Genomic DNA, 21,454 nt, shown 5'->3' with positions numbered 1-21,454 from the left:
TGTGATTGAAATATTATAGCTTGCAGTGTTCAATACCCTTTCCTCTATATTTAAAACTCAGCGGACACTAATCAGTGGCCCTCAGGCCATTCCAAAGTCATGTTGTTGATATTATGTGTGAGCAGTGATCATTGATTTAATTAGTGATTATACTCTATGATCAAAACTGTGAGTAGCTGTTAATGAAGCCTGCTGTTGTTGCAGACATCTTAAATGTTTTGATCCATTTATTAAGCTGCTGGATGCCCTTTATGCTGCAAAACAGCTCCAAAATATTGCAAAAACAACAGTTTTTCGAAAATGTTGGTACATTAAATTGAGGAGTCAGTTATAAAAGTCATAAAAATTCAATGAAATCCAAAAGTGTGTTTTTTTCCCACAGTACACTGTACACTGTAAAAGCCTTGGTGAATTTTTGATCACCTCATGTTGTGCAGTCGGTTGAAGTTATTGCGTAAGATTCGTGCAGCAGGCTGGCATCACGTTTGCGAGCGTTGGGGGTGAGAGTAATGCCTTAGCAGAGCCGAAGCTATTACTGTCCAGGCTCAGTCAACCCACAGTCTGTATACATAGCTCTTTGGCAGGCTCTTAACTGAGTTACTCTTCATCAAAGTTGCATGACGATGCTAAGAGGAATTACAAAAAAGGAAAGCACTGAGGGATCTTTAAATAATAGGTGAAGAAGAAAACTGAGCCCTGAGTTGTTTTATCATCTGCATGGTGGAGGACCAGTGATTTTCTTTTACTAGTGTGTTTGCTTTTGCTACAGTTTGTCTGTTGTTGTCTGCAAGTGTTGCTGTTGCTTTGAAAGTCTTTTTGTTTGTGGTTTAGTCAGAGCGGCAAGAAATGTGCATATATTGCACAACACAATTCCATAATATCCTGAATAAAACTGGTGGCAACTGTAAGGCACAAATCCATAGTTCTCCAGCTTTTAAGAAATTTTGTCCAGTTAAGAATATCGTGGCCAACTTGTTTCTGTGGTTTTGTTTGCAGCAACATTTACAGCTACAAGAAAAATGCATTAATCATCGCGTCCTGTGGGTGGTACCATGGGTGGTAAAGGGTCAAATCTGATTGGTCTACTTCAACATTTTAATTCAATTCAATTAAATTCAGTTTTATTTATATAGCATCAAATCATAACAAAAGTTGTCTCAGGGCACTTTTCACATAGAGCAGGTCAAGACTGTTCTCTTTAATTTACAGAGACCCAACAATTCCCCCATGAGCAGCACTTGGCAACAGCGGCAATGAAAAACTCCCCTTTAACCGGAAGAAACCTCAAGCAGAACTGGGCTCTGGGTGGGCGGCCATCTGCCTCAACTGCTTTTTATACAAAGATATTTGTGAAAAAGAGCATAAAAAGCCATAAAAGCAAGAAATGGACAAAAAGACTTGGCACCACTTTCTGATAACCTTTGTAAATCGTTTACAACAGATGACTTATTAATAATGTATACATCAGTTATTAACCATTGACATATGAATAACCTTTGGGTTGCCAGAAGGTGAAAAACCATATCAGACACATATTATTCAAAGTATTTTTATATATCTTAAAACATGTCTGGAAGGGATCTTTAATACATCGTTAATGAATAAGTGGACTCTGATCCAGATTCTTCACAGAAGAAGGACGGTAAGCCAAAGTTAGTAACTGATGTATAAATAAAATTAATCAAGCATATGTTACAAACTATGTTAGAAACTCTTTGCATAAAGATTGCCTTAATAGAAAGTTGTACCAAAGATTCAGTATTTAAATATGCGAAAAAATTTACATTTTTCTACAATAGTAAGGAAACATCAGCCGACTTAACAAAACCCTTGAAAACAAGTGGATAAATACTTTTGATAATACAGCACACTTAACTATTTCAACCTAGATGTGAATATGCAGAACTCTTCTTATCTCTGTTGATAGTTGAAGAGAGCATGTATGTAACTTAAGTCAGCCACCTCTGATTGGGAGCGCTGAAGCTCCCTTGGCAGTGAAGCTGTACAGTGTGGCCAATCCCTCTTTAGTTTCCCTGAAAGAAAAACCTGAGAACAAACTGACTCATTTGACATTGGCTGGTCTCAAGCTGTGTTACTGCCTCCTGTAACCACAGACATAATACAAGCTGACTGAGAGGTTGACCTCTCTGCATGACCTCGTGGCCAGCCCGGGCTCTGTGCAGTCAGTGGGGTGTATAAACTTACCACCTGGCCTGACAGAGTGTCCTCCTTCACTTTGTTAATGGAGCTGTTGTTGTCTGTGCTTGGGACAAAAGGCAAGCGTTAGGAAAAATGGATGCCTTCCTTATTGTGAGTGAGAGTAGGGATTTCACACGCTATGATCCTCTGACTCAGGAAACTGTAATTCACAATAATGGAGAAAATGTCCACGCACACTGCTGCTGCTGCTGCTGTTTCACTGTGGCCTCATAGAGAGTTCATCAGAAGGGGATGAGCAGGGGCAAGGAGACAGAAGAAAAGAAAGAGATTACGAGGGAGAGATGAGATAAGCTGAAAAAAGAAAGGGATCAGAGGTTGGAGAAGTGTATGATTAAAAATATGAAGGGAGAGACATGTAGGGAAGAATCAGGGGGAACAAATGCTTAATGGAGGTGGAGAACAGGAGAGGAGGAGGGGAAAGGTTGGAAGACAGGAAGTACAAAAGTGTAAATGACCAATTGATTTAAAGAGGATCCAGAGGAAGAGGACATTGGGAGGGATAAAATAGAGGAAGAGGTGTTAAGGTGAAGATACATAGATTGGGGAGTGTGACGTGAAGGACAGACTTAGAGGCACACAGACTATTGTAGTTTTTATCAATACAAAGTCATTACTGTACCAAAAAGACACATATGACCATTTTCTGATCTGCTCCCACCACGGTTAAGGTATGTGAGGTTTAGAATGAAAAATATAAAAGTTCATTCATGTCCTGCACTGCACTGTGACTGCACTGTTTCATCTGTCTCATTTAAATTTTATATGTTGTCAAGATGCGTTTTTATGTCTTATGTAAATAATTGAAAGAAACAACCAGTGCTCTTGGTTTTCCAGCTCAGCATCCTCAGCAATTACCTCCATATTGCACAACTCTGCACCTCACTGTTTACGTCCAGTTATAGCATTCAGTTACAACGTTCAGTATATGTAGAGAGGCAAAAAGTAAGGCCCCCAATCTGCTCCACAAAAGTACGCAAATGGCAACACTTGGACAAGACGGCGCAAACGCGCGACCCTGGTGAACATACTCAATGTGCGCGATCAATCTCAGTCCTCAAGGAGGTGATATAAGCTAGTTAAAGCTAATCAGAGTGTTTCCGTAACCACAGTAGTAAACAAATACGGCGTCTGTGGAGGAATGTGTACTACACAGAAGAAAGAAAACACAGAAGATGCAACATGCAACCTTTGATTCGCTCACAGTGGAAGGATGGAGAATTCCTGTCTGAATGAAAAGGTGACAAAGTTCAGCTGAACTGGTCAGCATGATTGTTTTGAGTGGAAGTGAACCCAAACCAAAGGGCTCAGCTTTCTCTTGTTGTTTCATGCCATAATGACCTTAGCTGAAATGCTCAGACTGCTGCTTGTGTTGTGTTGAAGGAGACATATTGTGTTATTTTCTGTTGTTTTTATACTGTTAGGGTGTTGGATGTGTATGTTAAACATGGTCAAGTCCCAAATCTTGAGGTGGATGTATGTGAAAATGCTTCCTACAAGTCCAAAGCCAGGGCTTCAGTCTGCTGTGAACCCTTCGTTTACAATGTTACCTCTACTTCCTCCTTTTTATGACATCAGATTGTTTGCACATGCCCACAAACGGCTGTCTGTTTCATAGTCTATGTCACTAAGGTTGTTTGATGGTTGCTCACGTTGTCCACTCGCATATTTCGGATCAGATTCTGGCTCAAACATGTAAAGATGTATTTGAGAGTTTTTCATTTTGAGTAAAGACCAAGAAAAAGAAGTAAAATCCATCCTACTACTGTTGTTTGTTTATGTAGCCTCCAGCCTCACAGTCTGCTGAGATGCAGCTTACAGAAAGAAACTGGCCAATCGGAGCTGGGCTCATCAGGAAGGGGGCCTTAAAGAGACAGGCGCTAAAGTGGCCTGTTTCAGAAAGAGGCTTGACTGAAGGGCTGCATAAAGGGCCGGAATAAGATAAATAAGGAGTTTTTTTTACTGTAAATCATGCAAAGATATTTCAGTAGAGTCCCAGAATAAAAATATAGACCCGTAAATGTGCATGATAGGTCCCCTTTAAGAATTTTCACACCATCATCATACAGCAAAACACATTTTTGAATGACACTGGACATATTAAAATGTGCAGTCAGTGTCATTTAACCTAATCAGGAGTTTTTTTAAAGATATAATCCAATGTCGACATGCTTGTCTGACTGTAGGATTGTGTGTCTCTGGTAAGGACAGTCTAACCATACTGTGGGATGACAATTTGTGAATGTTAAATATTGATAATAGTGTGTTTATTTCCCTTTATTTAGTATGCGGTTGCATTCATTGATTCCAGGAGGGGAAAGAAAGAATGAAATTGAGAAAGAAAGGGCATGAGATGATTGGAATTTTAGGAGACAGAACTGAAAAGTGCCTGTAGGCAGAAGGTTTGTTGTAAATATTCTAGCAGTCCTTTTGAATTCAGGATTTGTGTTTGTATGCATGTGGCTTAAGGTCATCCCAATAAATGTTTAGCCCACATCTGCACTCATCTCTGTCTGAATACTGAGGTCACAGAGAAGTGCATGTCACAAATGTGTTTCTTTACAATACAATAAAATATTATTTGTACTCACAGGACATGGAGCTTATACTTTGCTGTGGACTTAGATTAGATTTTTTTTAAAAATGCTTTGTCAATCTCAAATTAAATCACCTCCTTCTGCCTTCTGATTATGCTGGGCATATCTTAGTGAAAATGCATTAATCAAAAGTTCTTGACAGATAGTTGCTGACAGAGAGGAGGCTGCTACTCTCCCATGTTGACTTTTCTGTCCAAATTGTCCCAGCTCGGGTGATGATTCACACTTGCGACCTTTGTGTCATAAGCTTTCTTCTGTATCCTGAGGCGGACGGTGCCCCAAATTAACCGACTCTGACACATGTTCTGTCCTGGAAAGGATTAAAAGGCAATTACAAAGTTTGAGTCATCAGGTGTGACACAGACAAGGGACAGACTGCAGCCAGAGCTGAGATAACAGGAATTAGGAAGGAGGAACAGTCAGACCTTGTGTGTATGTGTGTGTGCGTGTGTGTGTGTGATAACAGTGGATAACTTGTAAGTGCATGTGTACGTGAAGTGAAAACACACAGCTCAGCTACCTTAATCCACTCAAATTTGATAGGTCCAGGAGTAACCCCATGGTATCTTCTATTGAGAACCATCTTTGGGACTTTTTGTGCCGATGGGCTCTTTGTAGATGCATGTTTTTTTTTCCTTTGCTGGCTTCAAAAAATGTTTAATAAACTCAAAGTTGCTTCAGGGCAACTTTCTCCAGCAAAAATATATCAGCTCAAATTGAGATGCCATAAATTTGCCTCAGTAACTCAGTTGAAATTCAGGGCATAGAGTAGACCTTCAGTAAGTAGTAACCACAAAATGGACATCAGCAACAAGAAGAAGAACTATTGTAACAACAAATGTCCCGAGAGTCCCAAACTCACTGATGCAAATTCTCCCTTTCTTGTATAGCAAGCATCACACACATGCAGACTGAACATGAGCTTTTCTGTGTGCAATTTATGTCGACATGTTACATTTCTGGGCACTGAAATCCAGATGCACATGACTATCAGCTGTGTACAAACTTATTAATATCCATTTGTGAAGTTTTAAGACACATCCTGGTCTCATATTTACCTGCCAATACTGTATATCCCATGAACTGTATGCCACTAGCACACAGTCTCCCAAATGTTAACTATAGAGACTATTTTTGGTTTTTTGCATGAATATTGCTCTCATTAATATTGACAAGGGGGCTCATGCCAGGATTTTAATTCACCACTATAGTTCATCAGCTCAGCTCAAATGAAGTGCAGGAGTGTTTCTGGCAAACAGGGTTTTCTGCACTTGCAGGACTTATTGTTAGCATTTGAGGGCAGGCAGAGATCGATTTCATTCCCAGGGGTAGGTAATCAAAGACTCATCTATCTATCTATCTATCCAGTTCAACTTTGACCAGTCATACTTACCATAGTTGTGAACACATACAATTTTTCTGAGATTATTACCAACATTTCAAGTGTACTCACTTTCGCTTTTATCTCCAAATAAAGTGGTTTAGATCATCTTGATAAACTACTGTTTGTCTGATTGGCTGACTACTTGTATTTTTTTCCCCATTGGTCTTTGCTGTAGCGATGTCGCTCCATTCATAGATCTGCAATTTCTTTGGTGAATGCAGTTTTATCATAACTGATGCGTGCTACTGTGACTTCAAACACAGAAACATAATCACATAATGCTTGCATAAGAATTTGTGCTCATGTTACTGATTCTACAATGTTTTGGAAGATCAAGGTGATCAAACTCCAGTGTCGGCGCCAAGCTGTTCCAGGAGTTCAGTGCTATGATACCAGGGTTTAAGAGTTGGTTTTTTTCACCTTCACTTCTTTGTTTGATTTTATTTCTCTGTTCTGTTAGAGACAGAATAGACATTGCAAAATGACCTCATTCACAGAAATTAATTGAGAAAAATTGTATCTGTACATATTGTGATCTGATACAGAAACATGTATTTATTTGCACGCATTACACAGTTTCCATTATATTTGTCTACACCTATGTTAGGAACTCATAAAATTAGAAAATTGTTTGCACTGACATAACAATTTAACAACTTAGGTAATGTTGTACAGTTCAACATTCACCATTGCTTATCTTACCATAGCTAACAGCTAAAAGAACAGTGAATGACAACCTGATTGCATCATATATCACAGCACTGACATACAGCATTGACATATGGCATGGCCTTTTTTGACTTATTTTTATAAATACTGAGTCTATTTTAAACATATCTGTGATATTTTACTCACCAAAAGTTGTTAAGATTTCTCTAAACTCATCTTTCCATGTAGTCCAGATTCCCCTCTGTCCTCCAGCAGGCCTGTTTTGGAAGCTATTTACATGAAATCAGCATTATTAATGACCACTACTGGGGATAAAGGTGAATGCCACACCTCCAGCCAATCAGAACAATGCACGTTCCTTTATGCTGCATCATTTCCTGGGGTTATGGCTGCAGCTGGATATAAGATAGCAGTCTATGAGCTGGAGTCTGATCCTGAATGGGAAGGGGAAGAACCAACTGTTGCATAGTCAGAATGGTAAGACGTCTCTAAACAAAGTAAACGTCAACAACACCGCTCGCTCTTGAGCCGCGAATTTCAAAGTTTCAAATAACTTAAAAAGACAGAGGAGATAGAATTGAGTAATTTTACAGCATAGCAGGTCTCCTACCATCACCCTAATCCGTCCCAAAGCTCACTGGTCTCCACCATACCGGCCCTTTAACCACAACAAGCCAAAACATAATCAAATCTGAGCTATTTAATGGAATTCCCTACTCATTACTATTACTCCACAGGACTCATTTCACCATATTGTCACTAATGATTTGAAAGCATTTTAAAAAACACACAACACTTTTTCTGTTCACTCTCACATTGTCCTGAATCTTGCATTAACTGTGAAAGCGTGTCCTCATCCTTGGTGTTCTCAATTAACCAGACAAACACACTTTTGTTGGTTTGTTTTTGCATCCGAGTCTTTTCATCAGATTAACATCCAAAAATGTCACTAACTTTTTACATTTCTTCTCTCTAAGCACATTCTCTGAATCCCTGTTGCAGTCCTGAAAACTCTAACAGCTGAAATACACCAGGCAGGGATGCGACGCATCATGTAGACGGGACGGAGCTTGATTTTCTACCTGCTATACAGACTCCATCCATCACTGCATACATATTGAGTTTTTCCAAGTGATAATGCAGTTGGCCGTGCAGGGTTTGGGTTAGGGTTAGTGTAGTGTTAAGTGTAGGCTATATTAACTGGTACTTAATTAATTAACTAGATTGTTTTAACCACAGGATCATGGATACACATTGATTTGATTGATTTATTTTAATGTGCAATGTAAAAAAAAAAAAAAAAAAGCACAACCTTCTGCACAGTTCTATGTAGATTTTACCTGTTGGAGGGCCATGTAGCCCTGCATAGAGAACAAAAAATTGACCAGCCCGTGCAAAAATAAAGATGAGCCTTCCATGGTCAGTGTAGCAGCTTCAGTTGATTATGATGGACGCGCTCTGCTGCAGCCATGCTGCGACAGACGTGTTGCGCCGCATCCATGCCCGCTGTATTCTGGCTGTAAGAGTAATGTCCACATCATTTCATACAACAATTCATTTGTCCTGCAAAAATCACTCACTCAAAATGTTTAACATGTGAGTAATTCATCAACAAGTTCATCTCTCCTGACTAAATAACACGTCCCTTTATCCTTGCTTAAGTCAAGCCAGTCACATGTCTTTATGTCATTTCTCAACGAGACCTTCGTACAGTAACTCAATAATGAAGTCAGATATCCTCTACGACTGGATGACTCGAGTCATGTCATAGAAACAGTATTCTACATGATGTATTGATGCGTTGATGTATTGCACTGTGATGTATTAGATCTATGATCCAATACATCACATCTGACTGTCTTAGCTGCGGTCAGGACTCAACAAGTAGACATGAATACTGTGCGAATTGCTTCATTAATGGCAATAGAGAGATTTAGCCCCAGGGTATGTAAGGGAAATGGTTTAATAGTTTAATCCAATTAAGATCTTTAAAAAAAAAAAAAGGTAATAGTTGTGTTATTCTGTGCTTGCACTCTAGCCATTGTCTTTAGTTTTTATTGTGACACAGAGTAATTTTTGCCCTTTTCTGTATTCTGTTGTCAAGACACCAACCTTCATAATCACCAAGGGGAAAGGCACTGTCAACATCACTGATGGTGAGACGATCAAATCAATTGCTGAGGCACACCTCTTCATCCGACTCCCAACTGTGCTGTCCTTCCCTCTCCACCTCTCCATCCCCACTAATTCCCTCTCAACTAGCAATTTTATAGCTCAGTGCCTGCTGAATCCTCCAATGTCACCCTATAGGTATAAGAAGCACACAGCGCTACTCTTCAACCACACACAGAGAGACAATTTCCTGCCTTCCACACAGACACATTCAACTCCATGTCGATGAGCTTCTTTTTTTTATTATTTTTTTAATATTTTTTTATTGCTGTTGTAGTCAGGTTCTCAGGCTCAATTTTATTTCTCTTGATAAATAAGATGCATTTTTGAATTGGGAGGAAATGGCTAGAATCTTATCCACAGCCTGCAGTGTAATTTGCCAGAGTGCAGTCAACTGTGTCTAATTGCATTCAAATCAGACATTTGACTGCAGGGGAGAGACAAAGACTTTGGCGCCCACCATGTAAATCATTTAAAATTGCATTTAAATGTGCAGAGAAAATTCAGGTAAAAGCTGATTATTAGAATTCACTTTACTGTCCTGTGTCCTTTCCCAGACTGTAGGAGGTTTGAGCTTAGATTTATCCACTATAATGGGCTAATGCAGATGAATACATTTCATTAAATTCTGCCCCGGTCTTTGTTTGTATAATAAAATCAGACATTGCTCCCTTTTTCCACATCAGTGATTTCACCTAGGCTGCCATTAACGAACCTTAATGCAAGAAATAATATTAAAATCTCTTCAGGCAACATTTAAACAACGTAAAAATTGATGACAAATCTCCAAGTAAATGTCTCTGCCTCTTTTATAGACTGCCTCTGTCTGTTCTTACAGGAATCTAAAGTGCATGACTATTGTACATAGATTTTTCACCCACCTATTATTCACTACTATTGTAGATAAACACTGATGTTTCTGAATTATCTTATTATTCTTTATGTTTGTTCTCCCTTAGCAACCCAACCTCACAGATACATTTGCATAATTTCTGCTAAATGCAAATCCCACATCTGGGAAAAATAATATGATATAATATTTCAATCAGGAGAGAACTGAAGGAGAGAGCTTAGAGAGTAATTAAATTTATTTGATGTAGTGCGCACAATATGAAAAACTGAAGAAATATGTGAGGAGTCTTTGGCGATTAGACCTTGTCATGACATCATCAATTTAAGGGGGGAGGTCATGCCGTGAGCTTTGCGGGGATATCCCCCTGATGCAGTCTAGACACTTGTGGTGGTGAAGAGGTGAGAGCAGTGGCTGAAGATCTGGAGGTGAGTTCGGTTGAAGGATCGCCATCAGTCAGCTGATTAAGTTGGAAACAGGAAAAGAAAGAGAGGAAGAGAGAGAGAGAGTGTAAATAATGAAGTAAGCATGAAGATACTGTTTGTCTTCCTGATAGAACTTTGGCTAAGCTTCATAACTACCTGATTTCAGTTTACAGATATTAAAACAGCCTCAATATTGATCCAACATTTACATCACAAGAAATATAAAAGGCATCATCATGTCTTGTAATATACTGAACATCAATGGCCGAAGAGCAAAACCTCCTGTCTGAAAAATGCACTTTTTTGAGAAAACTAAAAAAAAAAACTTGTTGTTTTCTTGCAGAATGCTATTTGTTAAGGATACCCAATATATAATACCCTGTGTTTGGAGTCTATTACTATATTATGTGTTAACAACACATTTCAACAACAAGGCAATTCAAAGTGCTTTACATAGAACATAAAAGGCATTAAAACAGAATATAAAAGCAACACAAGTAAAAAGACATGTAAAAATTAACTAACCCTAACCCTAACCCTAATTAAAAAGTGTTAAATTTGGAAATAAAAAGAAGCTTAAAAGGGAATAAGACAGATAAAACCAGAGAATAAAAGTAACAGTGCAGTGTAACCATACAAACCATACAAATAACCATACAAACATACCGTAAACAACACCACATAATATAGTAATATAGTCCAAAAACAGTGTGTTATGTATTGGGTATCCTTAACAAATAATATTCTGCAAGAAAACAAGTTTTTTTAAACAAGTTTTCTCAAAAAAGTGCATTTTTCAGATAGGAGGTTTTGCTCTTCAGCCATCGACATGTAAAGTATGAATGTTTCTGTCACCTCAACTTAATGTAAATAATATATGGACAGGTGTACAGCATGTAAGTTCTGTTGATAGGTGGGCCTATTGATAAGCACAGTAGCACAAGCATTAGTTACAATATATATATATATATATATATATATATATATATATATATATATATATACACATATACATATATATATATATATATATATATATATACATATATATATATATATGTATATGTATATATATATATATAACTCACTTATATACAGCACAGACTTAACTTTTCTTTGTTTGTTTCACCTTTTCACATTCTTTCTGAAGTTTGGTTAAAATTCAACTGCTTTACTTTTCACTTCTTTTTCATTTTTTTCCACTCAGTTTGAGCTATTTAAAGGCATTTGCTTAACACAGGTGAAGGTTGAGCCGGCTTGGGGGCATAGTGACTGATGGTTCAGCAGTATTTGTTTGATATGCAGAGATGCTTTTTAATATGCCAGAGACTGTTACATACATATCCCCGAGGAAGCGCGCACGACTATGATTTATCTAATATAACAAGGTATATTTTTTCACCGGTATGTCCCCTAACAATTTTACTGCAAAAAAACAGATAAGTAGAGGTGTTTCAGTGCCGCAGTTCTTTCCAAATGACAGCAAAGGAAGGACACTGGGAGAGATAATTGCAACATTGCAATGCCAACATTGCATTTTCCACCACTTAAAAACTGTCATTGTTGTGACAAAAAGGCCTGAAGGCTACAGCCTTCATGTTAGACTTTTTTTACATTATTGATGTAAGTCTAAATGCTAAAAACAGGACTCAGTACTGGCAAGATTAGACAATTAAAGTGCAGAATCAGAAAGGCAGCAGGTACAGATAATGTGAAGGGACATGACTTATTTTTCATTGAAAGGTGAGCAGCATCAAAAGAAACTGAAGTAGACAGAAATGCAGTTTGTACTAAGATGTCATCAATTCAAAATGAAAAGGTTAATCTACTCACACAGGAATCAGGCTTTTTCAGTTTGACTTGTACATTTGAGGAAGTTGATGGCACCAACATCAAATTTTAAGTAAAAACACTTCTACAGGTATTCACACAGGAGCTTCAACTTTGCATGCAGCCGTCAGGGAAAGAGTGTACATGAATATGAAATTTTATGAATATGGCTTTTAAAATGTGTGAAGCCGTGGAGAGAAGTGATTAAGAAACCAGGCAAATGGGTGTATTTAGCTGGCTGTGCTTCCAAAATAGATTCCCTTACCTTTACTTTCTTTATTTCTACCAGTTTTCTTCATTGGGAGCACAAAGAGATATGAAGTATATGAAATACAAAGGATACATTCCCACGACATCCCTCCAGTGCTTCATGTTGTGATTCCACCACCCCTGCATTGCTAATCTCAGCATGCATATTAATAAACAGTAATACCGCTGCACTTGCTGTGTGAGTCAACAACCTCTAGTATCTGAAACCAATATTGCAAGGACAGTGACTAATTGAAAATTATCTCACATGGACCAAAGGCCAGTGGCAGTGTCCTTCAGGACAAGGCTGATAATGCTAAATACAATAAGATGACAACATGTAGCTAAGCTTGCCATTTCCTATTAGCCAGTGGATCAATTTCAGATGTTAAGCCTCCAGACCGCAGCATGGCTTTGGCTGTGGCTGTCAATGATTCATGAGGCAGAGAGAAATGGTATTTCATGGGTAAACAAAAATAAGCTCATACAGATGGTATTATTTTTTCTCCCTCTCCGACCTGCTGTCATTGTTAAAATGGCTCTACTTCTGCTGAAATGCTGCTTGTCATTTGTCACGCTCTCCAAGGTCAGAGTCCAGGTAAGGGTAAGCTCACAGCTCTATAAATAGCCTGACTCCACCGACAGTAGGCTTACTGCACATCCACAAACAAAAAATGCGTGCACAGTACGGCGGGAGGGGATAAGCTTATTAGCAGAGGTTTGATGAAGACGGCAGGTCTTAATCAAACATCTCAGAGGCGCCATTAGCATCCTAATTTTACATAATGTCTCATCCTTCTCACTCTCTGCCTCTTTCCAAATTAGATGTATTCCAGCATGTGTTTAGGGTTTAGTTTGTGCAGAGGAGGCATATTAAAGCTAAAATATTGATTATTTTTTTAACATTTTACGAACAATAGATGTACTTTATCAGTCTGTGTGTCGCTCTACTGTACATACGTGCCTTCAGTAAGGGTCTGTGTTCTATAGATTATTATAGAGATCATCTGTAGCTTTCAAGTGAAGGGAAGTCAGCAACAAAAAATAACACTCGGCAACAGTTGAAAGCACTGTTGAAGATTAACGTGCAGCAGGCGAGAGCTGTTTGAAACACACTGAACATCTGTGGTGCTTTTTTATTACAGACTGGGCTCGTTCATTGTCTCCAGCTGAGGGGGGAGGATGGGTGGGACTAACGGTGTACTTCCCTCAAAAGTAAAAAAAAAAAAAAGGTTGCATTTTGCTTCTAAATTTTGTTACAGTTGCCAGACAGCATCCACATTCCCAAACACACTGTTAGTCACTGTAAAAAAAAAAAAAATCAGGGAGTGCACACCTTTAAAAAAACACTGCACAAGGCAAATGCAAAATTATCATGCAATATATATGATATGGCATATAAGTACTATAATTATATACTATAAATATATATTTTCAGTTCAGCCCCACCTCTCTCTCCAGTTCTGCTTCCTCTACGCTCTCATTACAGTCGTCCTGTAATAATGTAAGTCTTTTTTTTTTTTTTACATTAAATTGTTTTCTCTCTGTTTTGTGGGACATTCTTGCTATTTCAAAGACAAATGATGTGATTATAGAAAATGACTTCTGTTGGCTTACAGCTAAGCCCTATGATTGCAGAGGGACCACTTTGCAGCAATCAGGGGAGTTTTTCCTCCATCGCCCCATCGTCTGCTTTACTGTTTCATGCTACAGTTGCCTTCTAGACATTGATTATTGAAAATGTTATTTAATCATTACTACTATTCTGTTATACTGTTAACTGAAATAGTAGACAAATAGATTTCATATGTGCAAATAATACTTAATGGGCCACTCTGCCAGTTTTACTCATAAAGAGCAGTCATGGGGAGTACTATTCAGCCTAAAATAACATTGTCTAATGTCTTCTGTGGTTATGTAACACTAGTAATGTAGTCAGTCCCCAGTTTGTAATGCAGACAGCCTGTGCTGCAAACTGGAGTCACTGTGTTTGAAAGATGTGGGCGTTTACAGGGCATGAAGGTTGTGACAAAGTGACAATATCCAGTTGCATTATGGGAAGTTAAGGATCAAGTGTTTTATCTTAACGACCGAAAGTCAGGATATGTTGGTCTTTGCTGCTTCAATTTCATGCAATATTTTTAAAATCTGTCCTTCACAAGTCCCTCAACTTTATGGTTGCTAATATTGCAGGAGCATCCCTTTAAATTATGAATTGTTGTTGTTTCAGAGAGATGCAGTCAAACAAATTTAGAGGGCAAACCTGTGTTTACTTCCTCACTGCAAATCTGCTTTTGTGCACACCCCGAATATTCCTTTGTTACCAGTAGTGGTGCCAGGCATATCCTGCAGGAATTCATGCATGAATCCACACCATCATCACTGTTCACCCACCTATGGCTCTCAATACTTCCCTCACACAAATGTGTCCTGCTATTTTCCGTGGTCTACTGGACTTGATGAATAATTGATTGTGTTGATGGAGTGTGATGGTATTTTGTTCCAGTGAAAGCCAGAGTAGCATTACAGCCAGAGTCAGTTTAATTAAAAGAAGGCTCTAATAGTCTGGCTTAAATGAATAGTAATAATAAGTGATGGAAGTAAAATAGGAGGCAAGAAGATTTACTCATGCGGGGATGTAGTATTTATTGAATGTGTTCTGTCAGGATTCACGCAGAGATTCAACAGAAGTACTTTGATGTCCTTCTAATTTGTGTAGCCCTCCTAGTCGGAGTGGAGACCCTCAGCAGGGATGGGATAAAGTGGGATGTCTCTGGTGTGTAAGTACAACTGAAGTGTCCATTTGTTCAATCCACACAAACTATGTCCTCCTCCGTAATGGCGTCACTGTCCTCAGAACCGGCAGCACTGTCAGCACCTCAGGGAACAGCAGCCAGACAAACTGTTTACACCAGGCTGAGAGTTATCACACATTTACTGGACAAAAAGTGGTTGTTTTCAAGTAACGGGAGGGAAGGGAAAAAAAACACTGTGTACTGTAACTCTGTATGTGCCAATGGTGAAACTAGAAAACTCATTCTGAAACTAGGGGTTTTGATTAATAAGACAACAAAACATATAGACAGAGGGAGATTTGTATGACAGCTGCTTGTGGATATTACACTTCACTTTGCCAGTGCAAAAAACAAAGTTTTGGGGCTCACGTGTCTCAGAGTTGGTACGGATTGTTACATCTAATGAAATGGAAGCATATCTCTTCCATAAAACTAATAATATCCCCTTTGCAATACAACAATGATCTTCAAAGTGATAAACAACCTTTTCCACCCTGACTGTGCTTTAACAATATAGTAGTAGAAAGCTACTCAGTTAATATTGCAATTTGAGAGGTGATTGAAAACAATGTTTGTCAGAAATCTACTTTAATTATACAGTTTTGAAAATGTATTTGCTGTCTTACAGAATGTTAGATTAGAGACTGTCACTAATTTCATCTCTGTGTTCATGTTTAGCCTAGCTTAGCACAAAGACTGGAAGCAGTGGGAAAGAGCTAACATCCGCTAAAGATGTAAATGCCTTTGAAAAACTAGTTAGCTAGCGAGCTAGCAAGTCACACAAGAGTCACAAAAGTGTGCAAAGTGTAGCACAGTCACAGTATACAACATATAAGACAGCTGCTCATTGAAGCACATTGTCTCATTTATTTTAATTCTACAGTAGACTTTATGTGTTAAATACACAAAAATACTATGTACAAATAGCTTTGGATTTGTCGGAAGGCAGAGCAAACCAACTGGTTTGACCCTGGTTCCAGTATTTGTGCTTACAAAGGCTAAACATCACATTTTCTGAATTGAACACACACAGATGAAGATGATATCAATCTTTCCATCTAATTCGAGTAAGAGAGAAAACAAGCGTATCTCCCAACATGTCCATATTTCTTTAACTTAAAGAAAAATACTTTAGGTTAAAGATATTTTATCATGTCTGTTTTTAAAGTGTTAATGTTTTGATTCACCACAAAGTCATCTTTTACTTTGGCAACTTGCGTCTCCATCCAGGGAGGTCACCACTGAGAATGGAAATTAGCTTTTAGCTATATCTGGTACAATACATGTATTACACACTGTCCCTGTTAAATACAATAAAATAAAAAAAATTAAAATATTTGATGCAACCAGATTACCTAAAATGTGTTACTATGTGCTGAGTCAGTAGGTTGGTCCAGCTGGGTGAACTGTAAGCACCCGGGGTTGCTTTCCAGACCATTGTTAGATTGACATTTCACTCTGACATTTAGATGTATGGAATTATGCAATCACTATGGATATGACATGGTGACCTAAGCATCTTAACAAAGACTCTGTCATGTGTAAAGCAGACATTATACATACAATGATGTGGCTGACAGTCGATCATTTCCACACACACTGATATGAGCACATAGATAGCAAAGCATGGAACCAGTACAGTAACTGCTCAGACATCTATAGGTCTCCCTTATGTTATCTTGGATGTGCTAAAAAAGTCATAGCGGAGAATGGATAGATGAAAAGATGCTTTATATGAGAACAGTAGGCCTTTGTCCTCGTACTTTTACTTTCAGATACAGAATAATAAAATCTCAGGCTTTCTTGTTCCTGCTGCCCAGGCTGTCAGGAGTTTATTTATAACCCCGTGTGTCCCCTTGTAGCAAAGACTCGCACCTTTATGCAACGTGAGTGAGCACATTTTGAAAATGAATGACATGCTGACACAAAATCAAATTGCAAAAATGACAACCCAGTAGAGGAAAAAAGTATGCTCTTAGGGAACTAATTTCAGCAACACATCCTCATAATTAAACAATCACATAGGTCGATTGTACCACGCACTCCAGAATGACCCATAGGAGTGTTTTCTAATATGCTGCATAATTAAACGACCACGTAGATCGATTGTACTATGCACTCCTGAACGACCCATAGGGGCATTTTCTAATATGCCGCCTCTGTCAGTGCTTTCCAAAACTGCTACAAATCACTGTTAAAAATAATGATGTTTTATAATGTGGCAACGCTGTGGTTAAGGTCTGGTTGGAAAAACAAAACACTTGGTCAGAGTTAAGGTTAGGGAAAGATCATAGTTTAGGTTAAATTGATCACTTGAAACGCGGTGCAGGTTAAAGCTACTAATTCCTTAAAGTTAGGCAACGTTCATCGACATGGCAACAGTAAACACCACGACATTCGTAGTTATGGTTTTTAAAAAACTGTCCTGACTCGTGGTTGGAAGCAGGAGGTGAACAGCAGTGTCCTGCGGCTAAATCCACTTTTTACCATCTATCTATCTAACCAGCCACCAAACCTGCCATCTCTGATTATGGAAATTTTTCACCTTATATAGACGGCATCTGAAATGCATCACTTCTCCGGGTCATAATTACTACAGCTGCTAGATGGCATCTGTCACTCAAATGTAACTATAGGTCTTTTTTGCCAGCTGAATTTTCAACCTATACTGTTGTTTTTATTTTGAGGACGGGCTGATTTCAGTTATAGTGTATGTTGGGTTGTGTTGGATGTGGTCAGATGTGGCATAGTAGTTGAGATGACACATCATATTTATCATTTTTTGACTATTCAAAGATTAAAAGTGGAAATCATCTTAATGTTAGATGGTAAAGATTCTGTTAATGCTTGTTTTGTTTTTTTTTGGTTTGTCACAGTCCTGGCCTGTTAGTCTACATAGATTTAGTGAGACATGTATTTCCTCTGCTGAGGGTCTAATGATTGTGATAAAACCCAGTTGCTGTCTCATTCCTTCTAGTAGGCTAACCGTTTATCAGGACCATTTCTATGCTTCGACAGTCCTCATGATGGAAATAGAGAGACTCAGCGGGTCAAAATTCTCTTACTGGTTCTATTATTGCGCATAATTGAGTTAATAAATTTGAGGATGATTATTCAAAAGTGGCTAAATAGGAAATTGGGGACAAAATTAGATTGAGAGAAAGTGCAAATGAGAAGGAGAAAGAATCTCATGCATGGAGGCACAAGGGCAATTTAGAGTTGCCGTCAGTTTTCAAGGACACGTCAGCCTTTTGTGGTATTAATGAAACGAGCAGCAGCCCAAGTCCTGATAACAGATAAGTCTTATGAGTCCAGCGGGGGCTGTAAATGATGTAACGCTGCTTCTGTGTAATGTGAGTCCATGGTCATGAGGACAGGGAACTTCTTTATTGTGTTAAGAAGGTCCATATATTTTGAGACAGAATGCTTGGGTTGCACTCTTATGTCCATCATAAAAGTAATATTAAGAAGCCAAAAGTCTGGTAGATTTGGGTCGTGGCTCAGAGACATGCTCAGATATTTTGAGGGGCATCGACTCAATTTTTAAAAAAGGGCGCCCCCCCCTTCACCCACTGTATTGTCCTGATGTTTCCTCCTGATGTTGGAACACTATATGAACACACAGTGTTGATGATACACACAGAATACACATAGAATAACAATCATCAGTTTAATTATTTTGTTAAAAATGCACCTCTTGTCCATAAATTCATTACTACTTCCAACTTTAACAAAAGATATGGAGACACACAGGTTTCCTAGAACTACTTCCTGTCGCTGCCTCTTTCAGCATTGTCACCGTAATATGCAACACTCAATATGAACATCATATCATTTACAAAACCATTAACTTGCTACCAGGTAAATTAAATGCAACATTATAGCTAACATACACTGGAAAGGTCATACAGCTCCACATTAGAAGAAAAGCAGTAGATAATAACTCACTACAATTTATTACACTAACACAATGTCATTTATTGCCATAAATGTCTTCATTATTGATATTACATTATGATTTCTACTAATGACACAAAACCACAAGTTAGACCACAAAAGAAGAATATTCTTTCCAAAAAATGTGTGTGTGTTTCATGATTTTCATCAAGGTCTGTACTGTAGGATGAGGGAAAGTCTACTTCCCAGCTGGATTGTGCAGTGTATGAATCTACTTTGCATACTTCGGTCTGTCAAACACACAAGAAGACTGACTTCTCTTTTAATGCAGCATTAACTTTTAAAGTTACTCTTGGCTTCTTGAAAGTTCATAGGCAGAAACTCAAAAAAGGAACGTGTCACGCAGGTCGATGAACTGCAGTAGAAATTGAGAGAACATGGAAAAGTGGGCAGGTATGATCAGCAGCGTGTGACAGCAACAGTTTAGGTGCAACACCAAAACAACTACAGTAATCTGATAATTAATCAGATTTCTTAATTTGTTCCAGAGGGGAGCTTCAGCCAAAAAGGGGAAAAGGTTTTGTCTTGAGCTGTTTTAGCCACTATGTGTGCACGTCCAGGTTGTGGCTGGTTCCTTTGTTGACTCTATCTGCTGCTTTGTGGTACATGAGAAATAACTGGAGGTACTTCAGTCATAATTGGCTCATCAGCCAGTAGATGTGACATTAGACAGTCAGATGAAAAAGTCAGCTTAACTGCTTTCAAACCACCATGTCAAGTGCTTAGCAAATGGATTTCTGAATGAGAAAATCTGAACGAGAAGCGAAGGAATCTTCTTTTTAAAAGCGGAACCTTGTTCTAATTAGTTCATTTAGTCTCCCCTCCCCTCCAGCCAATCAAGGTATGGTATTGTAGTGGCCAGTAATCACTACATTTCACCTGCAGGGTTTTGTGGGTAATTGAGGCCAGGAGAAGCTGCAGAAAGAAGAAATTTATAGGGGGGAGGTTTAATTCACCTTATCAGTGCCAGCAGATGCGGTGGGAGACCCAGTTTAAGACCCTCAAATACCAGGACTCAGAGATGAAGTTGCAGCCAAGAGCTTCACAAACTCTCCTGGATAGCTATTTCACTGTTGATAATATCACACAAAGTATTAGATAGCTCAAACCAAGCCTTTCAGCAGCTGGTTTGACCGTTGGAGCCCTTGAATGCAAATACCTGCTGTATTCCTTATCTGCTAAAGATATAGCAGCATCTCGGTTTGAGGGTCATAACATGCAACACCTAACTCAGCTGCAGAAGGTGTGACTTCTGGCCCCCACAGAGAATATGTGTTTTCCACAGGTCAGAAGGTGTAATTTGAAAAGAAAGGTTGGCCAAGCTGTGATTGAACCGAGCAAATACATTTCAGCTCGGAAAACTTTTTTTTTGGCCTTACAGTGTGGCTCATGCAAAGCCCTTCATTCCTTTTTGTTGCGGGGGATTGGATTCGAAGCCTCTGTGTGACCCATGTTAAGACTTCTGTATGAGCTGTGTACAGTATGTGATCATCAGGATGGAGCTGCATTGCCATGCCTATAAAAGGATTCAGCCCTTATTATTTAGCTCTGGACAATCACAAACACTGGACTTCTTGGTGTCAACTGTTATTACATGATTGTCTGGTTTGAGGGTGTTGGTTGTGTAACTGGTCGGCTTCTGGGTTGTGTTGGTTAGAAAGGAAGATGCCGTGACATGGGAATATCTTAGTGGTTGATCTCAGTTTATTCTGACAGTGACAAATAGTAAAGCAGAACCTCCATGTAAATAATACTGCCCGCTCCAGCTCCTCTTTCACAGGAGAACTGTATAAAAGGGGCGATTGTGGAATGGAATAAAACCATATATACAGGAAAACATACCTGACAGTAACAAATCCTCCATGTAGCTCCAGCTCCTACACAAATAAAATAGATATACAGGAAAAGCTTAGCGTAGCTTTAACCTAGCAGCACTCAACTGCTATGAACAATTACTTGATATCTATATATTGACAGGTGAAGACAGACAGCATACCATTTTCAGGAATAAAAATATACACTATAAACTATGAGCAATAATAGGATGGATTATGATAGTGAATGAGTGAAAGAAATGACACCCACCTCTCCCACAGGAGAATTGTACAAAAGGGAACCTTTTTTTTTGGAGGCCTTCCTAGACAGATATAAACTTTAATCTGATTCTGTGTCATTATATAAACAAGAGGTTATTGTACCCAGTTACAGTAGCAACAATCTAGTTTGTCAGCATTGTGTCTGTTAAACTTAACCCTTACATACTTTTCATTTTCGGACCCTTCACAGTAAGGACGAGGTCAGACACCATA

The 21,454-nt window shown here is 38.6% G+C and overlaps 1 protein-coding gene across 2 annotated transcripts in view; it reads left to right on the top strand.

Moving 5' to 3' along the window:
• LOC122992637 (inactive dipeptidyl peptidase 10-like) overlaps nucleotides 1-21,454 on the top strand; it is a 205,135-nt gene that overhangs the window by 96,691 nt on the left and 86,990 nt on the right. The gene's annotated exons all lie outside the window — the stretch shown is intronic.

Source organism: Thunnus albacares, chromosome 11 (genome assembly GCF_914725855.1).
Source record: "Thunnus albacares chromosome 11, fThuAlb1.1, whole genome shotgun sequence".
NCBI classification, from domain to species: Eukaryota; Metazoa; Chordata; class Actinopteri; order Scombriformes; family Scombridae; genus Thunnus; species Thunnus albacares.
This window is presented reverse-complemented; position numbering and strand designations above follow the sequence as displayed.